This window comes from Phyllobates terribilis, unplaced genomic scaffold (assembly GCF_046119375.1).
Source record: "Phyllobates terribilis strain yellow unplaced genomic scaffold, ASM4611937v1 Scaffold_298__1_contigs__length_2340664, whole genome shotgun sequence".
Classification (NCBI taxonomy): Eukaryota; Metazoa; Chordata; class Amphibia; order Anura; family Dendrobatidae; genus Phyllobates; species Phyllobates terribilis.
In genome coordinates this window covers 460815-478473 of record NW_027363058.1, presented here as the reverse complement: position 1 = coordinate 478473, position 17659 = coordinate 460815, and the positions used below count along the sequence as shown (strand labels likewise).

General features: G+C 49.9%; 2 non-coding genes and 4 pseudogenes across 2 annotated transcripts; all 6 read left to right on the top strand.

Moving 5' to 3' along the window:
- The first annotated feature begins 277 nt into the window (after nt 1-277).
- On the top strand, nt 278-468 carry LOC141220549 (U2 spliceosomal RNA). The gene has a single exon (XR_012288755.1). It is a non-coding gene; the product is annotated as a U2 spliceosomal RNA (small nuclear RNA).
- Nucleotides 469-1583: 1115 nt separating this feature from the next.
- LOC141220724 (U2 spliceosomal RNA) lies at nt 1584-1674 on the top strand (annotated as a pseudogene).
- Nucleotides 1675-2516: 842 nt separating this feature from the next.
- On the top strand, nt 2517-2695 carry LOC141220711 (U2 spliceosomal RNA; annotated as a pseudogene).
- A 1115-nt stretch (nt 2696-3810) lies between these two features.
- LOC141220731 (U2 spliceosomal RNA) lies at nt 3811-3888 on the top strand (annotated as a pseudogene).
- Nucleotides 3889-9452: 5564 nt separating this feature from the next.
- LOC141220659 (U2 spliceosomal RNA) lies at nt 9453-9645 on the top strand. Its single transcript, XR_012288864.1, has one exon. It is a non-coding gene; the product is annotated as a U2 spliceosomal RNA (small nuclear RNA).
- Nucleotides 9646-10760: 1115 nt separating this feature from the next.
- LOC141220722 (U2 spliceosomal RNA) lies at nt 10761-10977 on the top strand (annotated as a pseudogene).
- The last annotated feature ends 6682 nt before the right edge of the window (nt 10978-17659 follow it).

Below are 17659 nucleotides of genomic sequence, written 5' to 3'. Positions count from 1 at the left end.
CGTTCCACCCCACCCCCCGCCTTAATTGGTTCTCCTCCCTTCCAACGGTGTTGAGGCGGGTGGGAACAGCAGGGGGTGAAGGTGCTGTGTTTAAAGAGGTGGAGTTATGCAGATCTAAAACGCGTGGATTGCAGCAGCAGCAAGCCGAAAAGTGCAGGCATGTAAGGGATCTAGAGGTTGACAACATGTCTTCTTAACGGGAGTCCAGGAGCTCATCTCCACAAATGGACTTTTCAGGATCCTTGGGTGGCTCCGTAGTTTGAAACCAATTCTGGTTATCGCTTCTCGGCCTTTTGGCTAAGATCAAGTGTAGTATCTGTTCTTATCAGTTTAATATCTGATACGTCCCCTATCTGGGGACCATATATTAAATGGATTTTTAGAACAGGGAGATGGAAAAAGAGCTTGCTCTGTCCACTCCACGCATTGACCTGGTATTGCAGTATCTCCAGGACCGGTGCACCCCTTCTTTAATGCAGTTTCTAAAATCAGAAAGAATTGAATTCAATGTTTTTTGTTCATTTTGCTTGTTTGTCGGATTTTGGGATGGACTCTTTGGCTTTGCTTTTCTTCTCCTCATTGGATTTTTCATGTTCAAAGTTGCAGAAGCCAGATTACAAGCTCATTTTGGTTCAACTTCAGCAACTGTGCATTGCATTGCCATGTAATGTGATGCAATGCTATCTTTCTAGCTCTCCCTTTTTACTTCCTTTTGGATAAACAGACATATTAGGCAAGCATTTTGGAGCTTTCACCTAAATAACTACAGGTGGTGAGATAAGCTGCACAATATAATTGACCTTTCAGTATATTGTTGCACACACACCATCTATTTAGCAAATGCCCTTGTTATCAACAGCAGCCTTTTAAACTCACCTGAGCTAACAGGTATGTGCGCTGGTTACTCTGCTGCGCTTAAAATTTCTTTTTTGGTTTGCTACAATGCCTTTTCTGAAACGTTGTCTCCTTCTGCTGGAACACTGACTTCTTTCATTTAATGCCTGCAGACTATAAAAGAGAACCCAACCCAAAAAGTTTGGTTGATTAGTCTGTGGCATTCTGTTAAACTGTTGCTTATGGCGGTCTCTGTGAGCTTCTCAGCGACATTCAGCCAGCCAGGTATCCTGCCTGCAGTAGATGGAATGTGGCAATGGAACGCTGGCTGCGCGTGTCATAATAGGCTCTGAGCCTTTATATACCTGTGCACAGCAGCAGCCACCTTCAGTCTGCTGCTGGACAGCCAGCAGCAGCAGCAGCAGGAGAGGTATGTAATCAGGAGCCCTCCTGCTAAGGGTAGACAGCTGCTCGTTCCACCCCACCCCCCGCCTTAATTGGTTCTCCTCCCTTCCAACGGTGTTGAGGCGGGTGGGAACAGCAGGGGGTGAAGGTGCTGTGTTTAAAGAGGTGGAGTTATGCAGATCTAAAACGCGTGGATTGCAGCAGCAGCAAGCCGAAAAGTGCAGGCATGTAAGGGATCTAGAGGTTGACAACATGTCTTCTTAACGGGAGTCCAGGAGCTCATCTCCACAAATGGACTTTTCAGGATCCTTGGGTGGCTCCGTAGTTTGAAACCAATTCTGGTTATCGCTTCTCGGCCTTTTGGCTAAGATCAAGTGTAGTATCTGTTCTTATCGCTTCTCGGCCTTTTGGCTAAGATCAAGTGTAGTATCTTTCGAAAAGGCGGTTTTGGATGTTGGCCGCCCTAGTAGATTGATACATTATGCACACTGGGGTTTAGGCGCTTGTTAGTACGCCAGGTGGCTAATATAGTCATCTGGTGGAAAGCATGGCCCCCCAGGATCGACGCCATTGGGCCGGGTAAGATCGAAAGCCCGAAGTGTGAAGTGCCCCAGGAGTGGTGACCCTGGGGTGCCTTAACTCACTGGGATTGGGAACCCCACTTGAGTTTATGGCACATTTGCACAAGCACTTCAAATTTTCTTTCTTCGCACACACCCTTATTCCGGGCCTTCTGGCCTTAGGATGGGGAATTTTTCAATTCCCGGTCGAAGGTCCGGGCAGTATTATACTGTGAAACCTTCACTATTTATTTAATTTCTTTGTCACTGTGTGTCCACTTATTCACGTGTGTCACGTCCTACTAGGATTTTGTCGGGATGCGGTTCCCTTACGGGTTCCTCTCTTGGCAGGTCTAGGGGGGGAGTGTGTGGCCATCAGGTTCCGCTCCCCCCTGAACCCCCCTGGCTCTCCTCTTTCGGGAGGAGAGCGTTGTTGGCTCCCCTCTTCCGGGAGGGGAGCACAGTCTTTGGCTCCCAGTGCCTTGCTCGGGTGAGAACTCGGGCAGGTGCTGGGGGTAAGATTGGGTCGCCTCTGGCTTCGGCTGGAGGTGGCTTTTTGTCCCTGTTCCTCGCTGTGGCCTTTTGGCTCGGAGGGACGGGGAATGGTTTGGGGGACCCTTCTCCTTTTGGAGAGGGTTTCAAGAAGACCAGCATCCTAGTGCACTTTTTTTGTGGCACTTGTCACTTTTTTAAGCGCACTCGGGTTTTGTACACGAATTCGGGCTTTCAAAAAAAAAAAAAAATCTGTTCTTATCAGTTTAATATCTGATACGTCCCCTATCTGGGGACCATATATTAAATGGATTTTTAGAACAGGGAGATGGAAAAAGAGCTTGCTCTGTCCACTCCACGCATTGACCTGGTATTGTAGTATCTCCAGGACCGGTGCACCCCTTCTTTAATGCAGTTTCTAAAATCAGAAAGAATTGAATTCAAAGTTTTTTGTTCATTTTGCTTGTTTGTCGGATTTTGGGATGGACTCTTTGGCTTTGCTTTTCTTCTCCTCATTGGATTTTTCATGTTCAGAGTTGCAGAAGCCAGATTACAAGCTCATTTTGGTTCAACTTCAGCAACTGTGCATTGCATTGCCATGTAATGTGATGCAATGCTATCTTTCTAGCTCTCCCTTTTTACTTCCTTTTGGATAAACAGACATATTAGGCAAGCATTTTGGAGCTTTCACCTAAATAACTACAGGTGGTGAGATAAGCTGCACAATATAATTGACCTTTCAGTATATTGTTGCACACACACCATCTATTTAGCAAATGCCCTTGTTATCAACAGCAGCCTTTTAAACTCACCTGAGCTAACAGGTATGTGCGCTGGTTACTCTGCTGCGCTTAAAATTTCTTTTTTGGTTTGCTACAATGCCTTTTCTGAAACGTTGTCTCCTTCTGCTGGAACACTGACTTCTTTCATTTAATGCCTGCAGACTATAAAAGAGAACCCAACCCAAAAAGTTTGGTTGATTAGTCTGTGGCATTCTGTTAAACTGTTGCTTATGGCGGTCTCTGTGAGCTTCTCAGCGACATTCAGCCAGCCAGGTATCCTGCCTGCAGTAGATGGAATGTGGCAATGGAACGCTGGCTGCGCGTGTCATAATAGGCTCTGAGCCTTTATATACCTGTGCACAGCAGCAGCCACCTTCAGTCTGCTGCTGGACAGCCAGCAGCAGCAGCAGCAGGAGAGGTATGTAATCAGGAGCCCTCCTGCTAAGGGTAGACAGCTGCTCGTTCCACCCCACCCCCCGCCTTAATTGGTTCTCCTCCCTTCCAACGGTGTTGAGGCGGGTGGGAACAGCAGGGGGTGAAGGTGCTGTGTTTAAAGAGGTGGAGTTATGCAGATCTAAAACGCGTGGATTGCAGCAGCAGCAAGCCGAAAAGTGCAGGCATGTAAGGGATCTAGAGGTTAACAACATGTCTTCTTAACGGGAGTCCAGGAGCTCATCTCCACAAATGGACTTTTCAGGATCCTTGGGTGGCTCCGTAGTTTGAAACCAATTCTGGTTATCGCTTCTCGGCCTTTTGGCTAAGATCAAGTGTAGTATCTGTTCTTTTAAGAACACAAGAGCTACGATCTACACTTGACGAGAGCGATCGAACTCGGAAGGAGAAGAGCTTCGGAGCCCAGCTGACATCGGAGAAGGAAGGCGGATATCGGTGGGAGGAAGAAGCTCTAAAGAATCCAGAAGAAGACGAAGACTCGGAGAAGAATCGGGCTGTCCTGTGGAATCTTCGAGGAAGAAAATCATCGAGACAAAGACCTTTCGGGGAATTTGTCCAGAACACGACGGGAGAAGAATCTGCATAGCTCCACCCATTCCGGGAAGAGTTCCAGATCCAGCTCCAAGAAGTAACTGCAGGAGGAAAGCCATGGCAAGCGCTGCGAGGAAGGCCGAAAAGAAGAGCCTGGAGCAGGGGACAGCCAGGAGGGCCCAGCCAGGAGCCGATTCTGACCCCAAGGACTCTGCCTCCACGACTGGCCAGCAGAAGGGACCCCAGAAGCCCCGCCACGAAGCTCCAGCCCTGGAGCCATGGATGCGGCAGACGGTGGCCCTGAAGCTGAAGGAAGTGGATGGGAGGGTGCCGGATATGTCCTCGGACGTGTTCTGCCAGAAGATGCTGCTGGATCGAGGCTTCTCCAGGTCGGACACCCTCAGCATCCAGACCTTCTTGACGGGGATCTTCTTCGTCACCTTCGCCACTGTGAATACCTGCAGGAGGTTCTGGGAAATGGTAAGCACAAAAGGACCGGATAATTATTTCTCTGCCTTTACAGGTAGCTGCCCTATCCAGAGGGACGAAAGGAGGATCACGGTCTCCATGCGCAACCCGCACACCCCAGGCCAAGACATCTGTACCTTCCTGAGACGCTTCTGTTTGGTTGTGAAGGAACCCTCTCACATCCTGAATGGACTCGGCTTCTGGACAGGTAAGTGGTCGGTGACCGTTAGACTTCACAGGGACCTGGCGTACTCAGACGGACTTCGGCACCTGCCCCCGACATTCTCCCTGGGCAACTCCTACGGCCTCATCTATTACCCGGACATGCCGCGGAACTGCAGGAGATGCGGCAAGAACGGCCACGAGATGAAGGACTGCAAGGAGGATGCCTGCAGGATTTGTCGAGTGACGGGACACAGCTCGAAGGACTGCCCGAAGAAGACATCCTGCAACCTGTGTGGGCTGGCGGCTCATCTGTACAAGGATTGCCCCAAGCGTGAGAGATCCTGGGCATCGGTGGTTGCGACGACCCCAGCTACGGAGGACAAGGCCCCGACGACCAGGCCTGTGAAGGTCAAGGACGCGACGACCAAGGCCCCAGCGGCCAAGGCCGAGACGACCAAGGCCAAAGCGGTCAAGGAGTCGGTGGCCAAAGCCCCAGCGACGGTCCCAGCAGCTCCGAAGCAGAAGAAAAAGTCAAAGGAGGGTAAGAGTTCTGTCACCCCTCTCTCGATCCCTCCCCCTGCCACCCCCGTCCAATTCCCCCCCACCCCGGCCACCCCTGCTGAGGATTCCACTTCCTCTTCCTCCTTCCCCTACTCCTCAGCAGGTGTCCTTTCCCCTGCCCCGGCAGCCACTCTCCCTCCCCAGACCATGGTAGCGGTGGAATTAACCTTTCCTCCACCCGCCGCTATCTATTCCGAGGAGGATTTTCCCCTTCTTGTCTCCCCAGTTCCAACCCGGGGAAAGAGGAAGGTGGAGGACAGCCCTGCTACTGAATCCTCCAAAAAGAAGATTCTGGATTTCGTAGGCGAAAAGGAGGATACCCTCCCTGAGCCAGAAGAGATGGAGCACATGGTTGAGACCCTGGTGGCCGAGCCAGAAGAGGAGGAACTGGTGGTCGCCGAGATCGAGGCCGCGCTGCTTGACCAGATGGAGGAAGAGGGCCTGCTGGTGATCCCGTCACCAGCAGTCAACACCGACGAGGGACCACCCGACCGGAGTGGTAACTAAGGTGTATTGCCTGCGCTAACTTTTTCTTTTTTCCCTACATGATGGCTAATATTAACTTATTTTCCATTAATGTCAGGAGCATCAAGGACAAGTTCAGACGTCAGACTATTTATGCCTTCCTTACTTCCCAGTTGTGTGATGTTTATATGTTGCAGGAATGTTCCCTTCCCTCCTCTAGGTCCTTCAAACATCTGGCCAGGGAGTGGTCCCACGGTCCATCCTACTGGTCCGGTGGGGGTGACTGCAAGTCTGCGGGGGTCGCAATTCTGATCAGGGGGGGCGCATTCACGCTTGAGTCCGTCCAGGAGCTCATCTGCGGCAGGGCTCTTGTTGTAGATGGCAACTGGGCGGGAGAACCTGTCAGGTTCATCAACGTGTATGCGTCCCCACTGAAGAATGAGCGTTTGGAGCTTTTCCAGACCCTGCGGCTTCAGCTTGCCACCACCAGGACCTTAGTGATGGCCGGGGATTTCAACTGCCCCATCGAGGAGGATGGTCGTAGTTCTGGCACATCTGCCAAGTTGGACATCACGTCCAAGCTGCTCATCGAGATGGTAACCGAGGCCTCTCTTCAGGACGTGGTGGGCTCCATGGGGAGAGGCTCCACGAACTATTCGTGGAGCCGACCCGATGGCTCACTCCGCTCCAGGATTGACTTTGTGTTCACCTCTCGGGCAGTCAGGCAGAGTAGGCACTCGATGGTCTCCTGCTTCTTCTCCGACCACAGAGCCATTCACTTACAAGGTGTCCTCGGCGACGGTTTTCCGTCCGGCCCCGGCTCCTGGAAGCTGAATTGTGCTCTGCTGGCTCAGGATGAAGTCGTGGAGGAGCTGAGAGCAGCCTACGCAATGTGGCAGTCCTACAAGGGTAGCTTCCAAACAGTCTCTGATTGGTGGGAATATGTTAAACTTGAGTTTCGCTGTTTCTTTCAGGCCAAGGGTCGACAACAGGCGTGTGAGAAGAGGAGGGACTTCAGAGGGCTGCAGCGCGAGCTGCGGTCGCTGCAGGACCTTCTTCACTGCGGCTGGGACGTGAGGGAGGAGCTGGAGGAGACCAAGAAGAGCCTGAAAAGGCACTTTGAGGAGGAGTCCAAGCGAATCGTCTTCCGTTCCAAAGTGGAGAATCTGGAGAAGGGTGAGAAATGTAATTCATTCTTTTTCAGGAAACTTCATGCCGGTCACACGCCCCTGAACGAGCTGCGAGACGAGAGCGGAAACATGCGACGTGGGAAGGAGGACGTGATGAGGGTCGTCAGCGACTTCTACAGCGAACTCTACTCCCACAAGACTACCGACCCCGACGCTGCTGATAAGTTCCTGTCAGGTATCACTAACCATCTTGATCCTGCAGGCACGGCAGCCTTGGACAAACCTCTGATGGTGGGCGAATTGCTCTCTGCCGCTAAATCCTTTAGGACCGGCAGGACCCCGGGCAGTGATGGTCTTCCAGCGGAGCTCTATGTAGCGCTGGGAGACCTCATCTGTCCGGACCTGTTGGACCTGTACGAGGAGATGGTGGTGGAGGGTAGAATGCCTCCATCTTTGAGGGAAGGAATGGTCACGATCCTGTACAAGCGGAAGGGAGAGAGGTGCGACCTGAGGAATTGGCGTCCCATCACTCTGCTCAACGTGGACTACAAGATCCTGGCCAAGACGATGGCGACACGACTTAAGACGGTCATCGGACGGATCATCCACCCGGACCAGACCTGCGGCATCCCTGGACGTCGCATCGCAGACAGCCTCGCTCTCGTGCGGGACACGGTCGAGTACATCAAGGTCCGCCGCGCACACGCGGCCCTGGTCTCCTTGGATCAGGAGAAGGCCTTCGACCGGGTTTCCCACGAGTTCATGGGCCGAGCTCTGCACCGGTTAGGTTTGGGTAACATGTTTTGTTCGTATGTCCGTCTGATGTATTTTGATATCCACAGCTCGGTGTTGGTGAACGGCTGGAAGACTGACCCCTTCCCTGTCCTCTCTGGGGTCAGACAAGGCTGCCCTCTATCACCTCTTCTTTTTGTTTGTGTTATAGAACTCTTCGCAGAGGCTATCCGGCAGAATGGAGAGATCAGAGGGATCACCGCACCGGGTCCGGGACGACACGAGGTCAAGTGCTCGCTCTACATGGACGACGTCACCGTCTTCTGCGCTGATCGTGGTTCAGTCGACGCCCTCGTCCAGACGTGTGAGAGGTTCGGCCGGGCTTCAGGGGCCAAAGTCAACTGCAGGAAGTCGGAAGCCATGCTCTTCGGGGATTGGCAGCCGGCCTCCTCCGCCCCCTTCCCCTTCAACATTCAACCGGATTTCCTCAAGGTGCTGGGAGTCTGGTTTGGGAAGGAAGGAGCGGCCCTCAAGTCCTGGCAAGAACGCTTGGCCAAGGTGAAGCAACGGATCGGACTCTGGAGCCTCAGACACCTCACTTGTGAGGGTAAGGCACTCGTCCTGCGTAATGAGGTCCTGCCCGTCTTGCAGTACACGGCGCAGGCCTGGCCCCCACACGTCACTGTGTGCAGGGCCATTACCAGGACAGTGTTTCACTTTGTCTGGGGATCCAAGATGGACAGAGTCAGGCGGGCCGTCATGTACAAGGAGCCTCGCAAGGGTGGGAAGGGCGTTCCAGATATCCCCACCCTCCTGCGATCCTCTTTTGTGTGTGATTGTGTCCGCCGGACTTTGCAAGTCAAGAATGGCTCCGCGGGCAGGTCCATGTCTCGCTTCTTCCTGCTTCCTCTTTGGAGGCGACTCGGCTGGGACAAGTGGGACAGCTCCTTCCCCTACAACTGGACGACGCCATGGTTCTAGGGAGACGTCGTTCGATTTGTGGGGGAGCATCAACTGGAGGGACTCAAGCCCGACTTGTGGAAGCCCAAAACTATCCACAAGCTAATCAGAGCCAAGGATGACGTGGAGAACATTACAGGACTTCACCAGGACACGCTGGAGACTGTGTGGACAAATGTGTCGTCTGACAGGCTGACCAACGGGCACAAGGACTTGTCGTGGATGGCGATTCAGGGCGGACTGCCCGTCCGGTCATTCATGCATGCCCGGAACCTGTGCAAGACCCGGTACTGCCCAAGGTGCCCCTTCGTGGAGGAAATATCTTTGCACACTTTTTGGGACTGCGGATTTGCACAGCGCCTATTGACTGCACTTGAGGACGACCTGAGGAACTCTGTCCCCAGGGCGAGCCTATCGCACCATTCTGTGCTTTACGGACTCTTCCCTGGGGTTCATACCGTCGGAGCCATCCAGGAGGCTTGGCGCCTTATGAACTGCTTCAAGGATGCCGTTTGGGTCGCCAGGAACCGGCTCATCTTGAGGAGGGAGAGGATGTCCATCCAGGACTGCCGCAGGCTGATCCACAGCCTGCTCAGAGACTATTCCATCATGGACGGTCCGGAGGACGAGGATGAGGACTAAACCCCTCCTCCCCCTCTCCCCTTATGTGTCTTGTCTTTCAATAAAGCTTCGGGCCTGTGATTTCCCCCCCCCCATCCCCTTTTTCCCAATCCCCATCCCTTATCACAGTTCGTCGTACTGTATTGATTGACATGCTTTTTCTTTCAGATTGAGTGTTTTGTGTAGCATAGGGGTGTGATGTGTCTAGTTAGTGCGTCGTATCCTCATGCTATGTAAATATGATGTAGAATTCTGTGTGTACTGGGCTGCGGCACTGTACACTGTCTGTTAACTTATTTTTTGTGCTAATAAAAGATATATTCAATCAAAAAATCTGTTCTTATCAGTTTAATATCTGATACGTCCCCTATCTGGGGACCATATATTAAATGGATTTTTAGAACAGGGAGATGGAAAAAGAGCTTGCTCTGTCCACTCCACGCATTGACCTGGTATTGCAGTATTTCCAGGACCGGTGCACCCCTTCTTTAATGCAGTTTCTAAAATCAGAAAGAATTGAATTCAATGTTTTTTGTTCATTTTGCTTGTTTGTCGGATTTTGGGATGGACTCTTTGGCTTTGCTTTTCTTCTCCTCATTGGATTTTTCATGTTCAAAGTTGCAGAAGCCAGATTACAAGCTCATTTTGGTTCAACTTCAGCAACTGTGCATTGCATTGCCATGTAATGTGATGCAATGCTATCTTTCTAGCTCTCCCTTTTTACTTCCTTTTGGATAAACAGACATATTAGGCAAGCATTTTGGAGCTTTCACCTAAATAACTACAGGTGGTGAGATAAGCTGCACAATATAATTGACCTTTCAGTATATTGTTGCACACACACCATCTATTTAGCAAATGCCCTTGTTATCAACAGCAGCCTTTTAAACTCACCTGAGCTAACAGGTATGTGCGCTGGTTACTCTGCTGCGCTTAAAATTTCTTTTTTGGTTTGCTACAATGCCTTTTCTGAAACGTTGTCTCCTTCTGCTGGAACACTGACTTCTTTCATTTAATGCCTGCAGACTACAAAAGAGAACCCAACCCAAAAAGTTTGGTTGATTAGTCTGTGGCATTCTGTTAAACTGTTGCTTATGGCGGTCTCTGTGAGCTTCTCAGCGACATTCAGCCAGCCAGGTATCCTGCCTGCAGTAGATGGAATGTGGCAATGGAACGCTGGCTGCGCGTGTCATAATAGGCTCTGAGCCTTTATATACCTGTGCACAGCAGCAGCCACCTTCAGTCTGCTGCTGGACAGCCAGCAGCAGCAGCAGCAGGAGAGGTATGTAATCAGGAGCCCTCCTGCTAAGGGTAGACAGCTGCTCGTTCCACCCCACCCCCCGCCTTAATTGGTTCTCCTCCCTTCCAACGGTGTTGAGGCGGGTGGGAACAGCAGGGGGTGAAGGTGCTGTGTTTAAAGAGGTGGAGTTATGCAGATCTAAAACGCGTGGATTGCAGCAGCAGCAAGCCGAAAAGTGCAGGCATGTAAGGGATCTAGAGGTTGACAACATGTCTTCTTAACGGGAGTCCAGGAGCTCATCTCCACAAATGGACTTTTCAGGATCCTTGGGTGGCTCCGTAGTTTGAAACCAATTCTGGTTATCGCTTCTCGGCCTTTTGGCTAAGATCAAGTGTAGTATCTGTTCTTATCAGTTTAACCCCTTAATAACATCTGACGTACTAATACGCGTCTGTGCCCTGGGACTTAAGAGCCAGACCCGTATTAGTACGTCATGGCGATCGCGCGCGCACACAGGCTGTGCGGGCGCGATCGCCGCCGGGTGTCAGCTGATTGTCACAGCTGACACCCGGTACTATGTGCAGGGAGCGGTCACGCACCGCTCCCAGCACATTAACCCCCGCGATGCTGCGATCGAAGTCGATCGAAGTCGCTCGTGGCATTGCGGGGGCAAGGGGAGGTGATCGCCGATACTCACCTCCTCTTCCGGCTTCCAGCGCAGTCTGCAAAGGCTTCCCGGGTGTTGCCATGACGACCCGATGTCGTCATGACAACATCCGGGTCACCAGAGAGCAGGAAGATTGCTTGGACATGCGCAGTGCATCTCCAAGCAATCTTCACACTGTGCACTTCTGACAGCCTTCATGGCATAGGGATGGTGCTCCATTCCTATGTGTAACGGGTCCGGGAGGCGGAACCTCTGAGCTACTATACAAGGGGGCGGCCCTTGTAAGGGAGCGGGTGGCAGTCTCTGGGTGAACGGACAGGGAGTTACGGCAAGTGATCAGGGCAGTCTCTGGGTAAGGGGTAGGTACGACCTGTGATGGCAGAGCCTCCGGGTAGGCTAGCAGGCAGATGGTAGATGTGTGCTCCCAGGTGAGCAAGCGAGAGTCTCTGGAATAGCAGGTGGTCACGGCACGTGACGGCGGAACCTCCGGGCTGGCAGGCAGGTAGGTAACGGAGAAGCTCTCCCAGGTGAGCGGGCAAGAGTCTCTGGAATAGCTGGTGGTCACCGCACGTGACAACGGGACCTCCGGGCTGGCAAGCAGGCAGGTAACGGAGATGCGCTCCCAGGTGAGCGGGCAAGAGTCTCTGAGATAGCTGGTGGTCACAGCACGTGACAACGGAGCCTCCGGGCTGGCAAGCAGGCAGATAACGGAGAAGCGCTCCCAGGTGAGCGGGCAAGCTGGTCCATAGACAGACTGACCGGAGTAGTAAGGCAGACCGTCGGACCTCAGGCAAGCAGGCAGGTAGCTGATATGCGCTCCCAGGTGAGCGGGCAGGCTGGTCCTTTAGACAGACTGACAGGAGTAGTAAGGCAGACCGTCGGACCTCAGACTGGCAGACAGGTAACAAGTATTCAGGCAGGAATCAGGCAGGTAACTGGCAGGTAAACTAGCAGGAAACTGGCAGGAAACTGGCAGGTAACTGGCAGGTAACTGGCAACGGGACCTGAGGGCTGAAGCACAGGTGAGACACAGGTGCAAACAACATTGCTCGGGCACCTCCATTTTGGAGGAGGTGCCTTATATATGATGAAGTCCTCCGGCCATTGGCCGGGGACTCCTTAGGACGGCGCGCGCGGCCCCTTTAAGAGGAGGGGAGCGCGCGCGCGCGCGCCCTAAGCACAGGGGCCGGGAAGGAGCGCGCGCTGAGAGCAGAGCGGGAGGAGGACGCTGGGCACGGAGCAGAGCGGTGAGGGGAGCAGCGTCCCTGCCTAGCAGAGGGCAGGGACGCCAGCGCTACACTATGCCATGCAGGCGATCAGAAAAAAAAAAGTGAAAGTCCCAGAGTGGGACAAAGTAATAAAGTGTATAAACTGTGTGAAAGTGGAAAAAAAAAAAAAAAAAATGTGCAAAAATATTATAAAAAAATAAAAAAAATAATACACCAAAAATAAAAATATAATGTACCCATCAATAAATATTATTATAAAAAAAATAAAAAAAAAACAATAAAAGTACACATATTTGGTATCGCCGCGTCCGGAACAACCTGACCTATAAAACTGTCCCACTAGTTAACCCCTTCAGTGAACACGGTAAAAAAAAAAAAAAAAAAACCAAGCAAAAAACAATGCTTTATCACCATACCGCCAAACAAAAAGTGGAATAACACGCGATCAAAAAGACGCATATAAATAAAAATGATACCGCTGAAAATGTCATCTCGTCCCGCAAAAAACAAGCCGCCAAATAGCTCCATCAGCCGAAAAATAAAAAAGTTATAGCTCTCAGAATAAAGCGATACTAAAAAATATTTTTTTCTATAAAATAGCTTTTATTGTGTATAAGCGCCAAAACATAGAAAAATTATACAAATGTGGTACCGCTGTAAACGTACTGACCCGAAGAGTAAAGCTGCCTCATCAATTTTACCACACGCGGAACAGAATAAAAAAAAAAAAAAAAAAAAACAATTCCTGAATTGTTGGTTTTTGTTTATTCTGCCTCCCAAAAATCGGAATAGAAAGCGATCAAAAAATGTCACGTGCCTGAAAATGGCACCAATAACAACGTCAAGTCATCCCGCAAAAAACGAGCCGTCACATGACTGTCTGCCAAAATTTGGAAAAATTATAGCTCTCAAAATATGGCGATGCAAAAACTAGATTTTACAAAAAATGCGTCTTTTAGTGTGTGACAGCTGTCAGTCATAAAAACCCCATATGATTCTGGCATTGCTGTAATCACACCGACCCGAAGAATAAAGTCGTCTAATCACTTATACCGCACAAGGAACGGCGTCAAAAATAAACTCTTGAGTTAGGATTGGGCTAGGGTTAGGGCTGGGTTTGGGGCTAGGGTTGTGCTGGGGCTAGGGTTGTGCTGGGGCTAGGGTTGTGCTGGGGCTAGGGTTGTGCTGGGGCTAGGGTTGTGCTGGGGCTAGGGTTGTGCTAGGGTTAGGGCTGGGGTTGGGATTTTTTTCAAAAGTAAGAAAAAAAGATGACGATATGGCGACTAGTGTTGAGAGCAAGTGCTCGCTACTTGAGTTTGCATCGGGTGCTCTGGTATGCATTTAGTATCGTGGGTATTTGAGTGACATGCTCGAGTCTCTGCCCCATATGCTTCGCGGCCAAAAAACTTTACGGGGATTGCCTGCCATGCACGAGCGATCCCCGCATGTTTTTTTTTGGGTGTCTAATAACCGTGAAACATGCGGAGCAGGGACTCGAGCATGTCACTCGAGCACACGCTGTACATGGTGCATACCTGAGTACCCGATGCAAACTCAAGTAGCGAGCACTTGCGCTCAAGAATAATGAAAACTTATTCAATATGATGACCTAATGTAAACAAATAATGTGCCGTACCTCTGGGTTCAAAATGTTCACTATACACCTTAATAAAATCTTTGAGGGGTATAGTTTCCAAAATGGGGACACTTGTGGGGGAGCTCCACTGTTTAGGCACATCACGGGCTCTCCAAACGCGACATGGTGTCCGCTAACAAATTGAATGGAAAATCGGCTCAAATTGTTAGCGGACGCCATGTTGCGTTTGGAGAGCCCCTGTGTGTCCAAACATTGGAGCTCCCCCACAAGTGACCCCATTTTGGAAACTAGACCCCCCAAGGCACCTATCTAGATGCATAGTGAGCACTTAGAACCCCCAGGTGCTTCACAAATTGATTCGTAAAAATGAAAAAGTGAAAATAAAACACTTTTTCATTTTTATGAATCAATTTGTGAAGCACCTGGGGTTCCAAGTGCTCACTATGAATCTAGATAGGTGCCTTGGGGGGTCTAGTTTCCAAAATGGGGTCACTTGTGGGGGAGCTCCAATGTTTGGGCACACAGGGACTCTCTAAATGCAACATGGTATCCGCTAACAAATTGAATGGAAAATCGGCTCAAATTGTTAGCGGACACCACATTGCGTTTGGAGAGCCCCTCTGTGCCCAAACTTTGGAGCTCCCCCACAAGTGACCCCATTTTGGAAACTAGACCCCCCAAGGCACCTTTCTAGATGCATAGTGAGCACTTGGAACCCCCAGGTGCTTCACAAATTGATTCGTAAAAATGAAAAAGTGAAAAAAAAAACACTTTTTCATTTTTATGAATCAATTTGTGAAGCACCTGGGGTTCCAAGTGCTCACTATGAATCTAGATAGGTGCCTTGGGGGGTCTAGTTTCCAAAATGGGGTCACTTGTGGGGGAGCTCCAATGTTTGGGCACACAGGGACTCTCTAAATGCAACATGGTATCCGCTAACAAATTAAATGGAAAATCGGCTCAAATTGTTAGCGGACACCACATTGCGTTTGGAGAGCCCCTCTGTGCCCAAACTTTGGAGCTCCCCCACAAGTGACCCCATTTTGGAAACTAGACCCCCCAAGGCACCTTTCTAGATGCATAGTGAGCACTTGGAACCCCCAGGTGCTTCACAAATTGATTCGTAAAAATGAAAAAGTGAAAAAAAAAACACTTTTTCATTTTTATGAATCAATTTGTGAAGCACCTGGGGTTCCAAGTGCTCACTATGAATCTAGATAGGTGCCTTGGGGGTTCTAGTTTCCAAAATGGGGTCACTTGTGGGGGAGCTCCAATGTTTGGGCACACAGGGACTCTCCAAATGCAACATGATATCCGCTAACAAATTGTCGGCTCAAATTGTTAGCGGATATCATGTTGCATTTGGAGAGTCCCTGTGTGCCCAAACATTGGAGCTCCTCCACAAGTGACCCCATTTTGGAAACTAGACCCCCCAAGGCACCTATCTAGATGCATAGTGAGCACTTGGAACCCCTAGGTGCTTCACAAATTAATTCGTAAAAATGAAAAAGTGTTTTTTTTTTCACTTTTTCATTATTACGAATCAATTTGTGAAGCACCTGGGGGTTCCAAGTGCTCACTATGCATCTAGAAAGGTGCCTTGGGGGGTCTAGTTTCCAAAATGGGGTCACTTGTGGGGGAGCTCCAAAGTTTGGGCACAGAGGGGCTCTCCAAACGCAATGTGGCGTCCGCTAACAATTTGAGCCGATTTTCCATTCAATTTGTTAGCGGATACCATGTTGCATTTAGAGAGTCCCTGTGTGCCCAAACATTGGAGCTCCCCCACAAGTGACCCCATTTTGGAAACTAGACCCCCCAAGGCACCTATCTAGATGCATAGTGAGCACTTGGAACCCCAGGTGCTTCACAAATTAATTCGTAAAAATGAAAAAGTGTTTTTTTTTTCACTTTTTCATTATTACGAATCAATTTGTGAAGCACCTGGGGGTTCCAAGTGCTCACTATGCATCTAGAAAGGTGCCTTGGGGGGTCTAGTTTCCAAAATGGGGTCACTTGTGGGGGAGCTCCAAAGTTTGGGCACAGAGGGGCTCTCCAAACGCAATGTGGCGTCCGCTAACAATTTGAGCCGATTTTCCATTCAATTTGTTAGCGGATACCATGTTGCATTTAGAGAGTCCCTGTGTGCCCAAACATTGGAGCTCCCCCACAAGTGACCCCATTTTGGAAACTAGACCCCCCAAGGCACCTATCTAGATGCATAGTGAGCACTTGGAACCCCTAGGTGCTTCACAAATTGATTCGTAAAAATGAAAAAGTGTTTTTTTTTTCACTTTTTCATTATTACGAATCAATTTGTGAAGCACCTGGGGGTTCCAAGTGCTCACTATGCATCTAGAAAGGTGCCTTGGGGGGTCTAGTTTCCAAAATGGGGTCACTTGTGGGGGAGCTCCAAAGTTTGGGCACAGAGAAGCTCTCCAAACGCAATGTGGTGTCCGCTAACAATTTGAGCCGATTTTCCATTCAATTTGTTAGCGGATACCATGTTGCATTTAGAGAGTCCCTGTGTGCCCAAACATTGGAGCTCTCCCACAAGTGACCCCATTTTGGAAACTAGACCCCCCAAGGCACCTATCTAGATGCATAGTGAGCAGTTGGAACCCCCAAGTGCTTCACAAATTGATTCATAAAAATGAAAAAGTGTTTTTTTTTTCACTTTTTCATTGTTACGAATCAATTTGTGAAGCACCTGGGGGTTCCAAGTGCTCACTATGCATCTAGATAGGTGCCTTGGGGGGTCTAGTTTCCAAAATGGGGTCACTTGTGGGGGAGCTCCAATGTTTGGGCACACAGCAGCTCTCCAAACGCAACATGGTGTCGCTAACAATTTGAGCCAATTTTGCGTTAAATTTGTTAGCGGACACCATGTTGCATTTAGAGAGCCGCTGTGTGCCCAAATATTGGAGCTCCCCCACAAGTGACCCCATTTTGGAAACTAGACCACCCAAGGCACCTATCTAGATGCATAGTGAGCACTTGGAACCCTCAGGTGCTTCACAAATTGATTCATACAAATGAAAAAGTGTTTTTTTTTTCACTTTTTCATTGTTACGAATCAATTTGTGAAGCACCTGGGGGTTCCAAGTGCTCACTATGCATCTAGATAGGTGCCTTGGGGGGTCTAGTTTCCAAAATGGGGTCACTTGTGGGGGAGCTCCAATGTTTGGGCACACAGGGACTCTCTAAATGCAACATGGTGTCCTCTAACAAATTTAACGGAAAATCGGCTCAAATTGTTAGCGACACCATGTTGCGTTTGGAGAGCCGCTGTGTGCACAAACATTGGAGCTCCCCCACAAGTGACCCCATTTTGGAAACTAGACCCCCCAAGGCACCTATCTAGATGCATTGTGAGCACTTGGAACACTCAGGTGCTTCACAAATTGATTCATAAAAATGAAAAAGTGTTTTTTTTTTTCACTTTTTCATTGTTACGAATCAATTTGTGAAGCACCTGGGGGTTCCAAGTGCTCACTATGCATCTAGAAAGGTGCCTTGGGGGGTCTAGTTTCCAAAATGGGGTCACTTGTGGGGGAGCTCCAAAGTTTGGGCACACATGGGCTCTCCAAACACAACATGGCGTCCGCTAATTATTCAAGCAAATTTTACAATCAAAAAGTCAAATAGCGCTCCTTCCCTTCCGAGCCCTGCCGTGCGCCCAAACAGTATTTTTTCCCCAAATATTGGGTATCTTCGTGCCCAGGGGAAATTGCACAACAAATTTTGGGGTCCATTTTTTCTTGTTACCC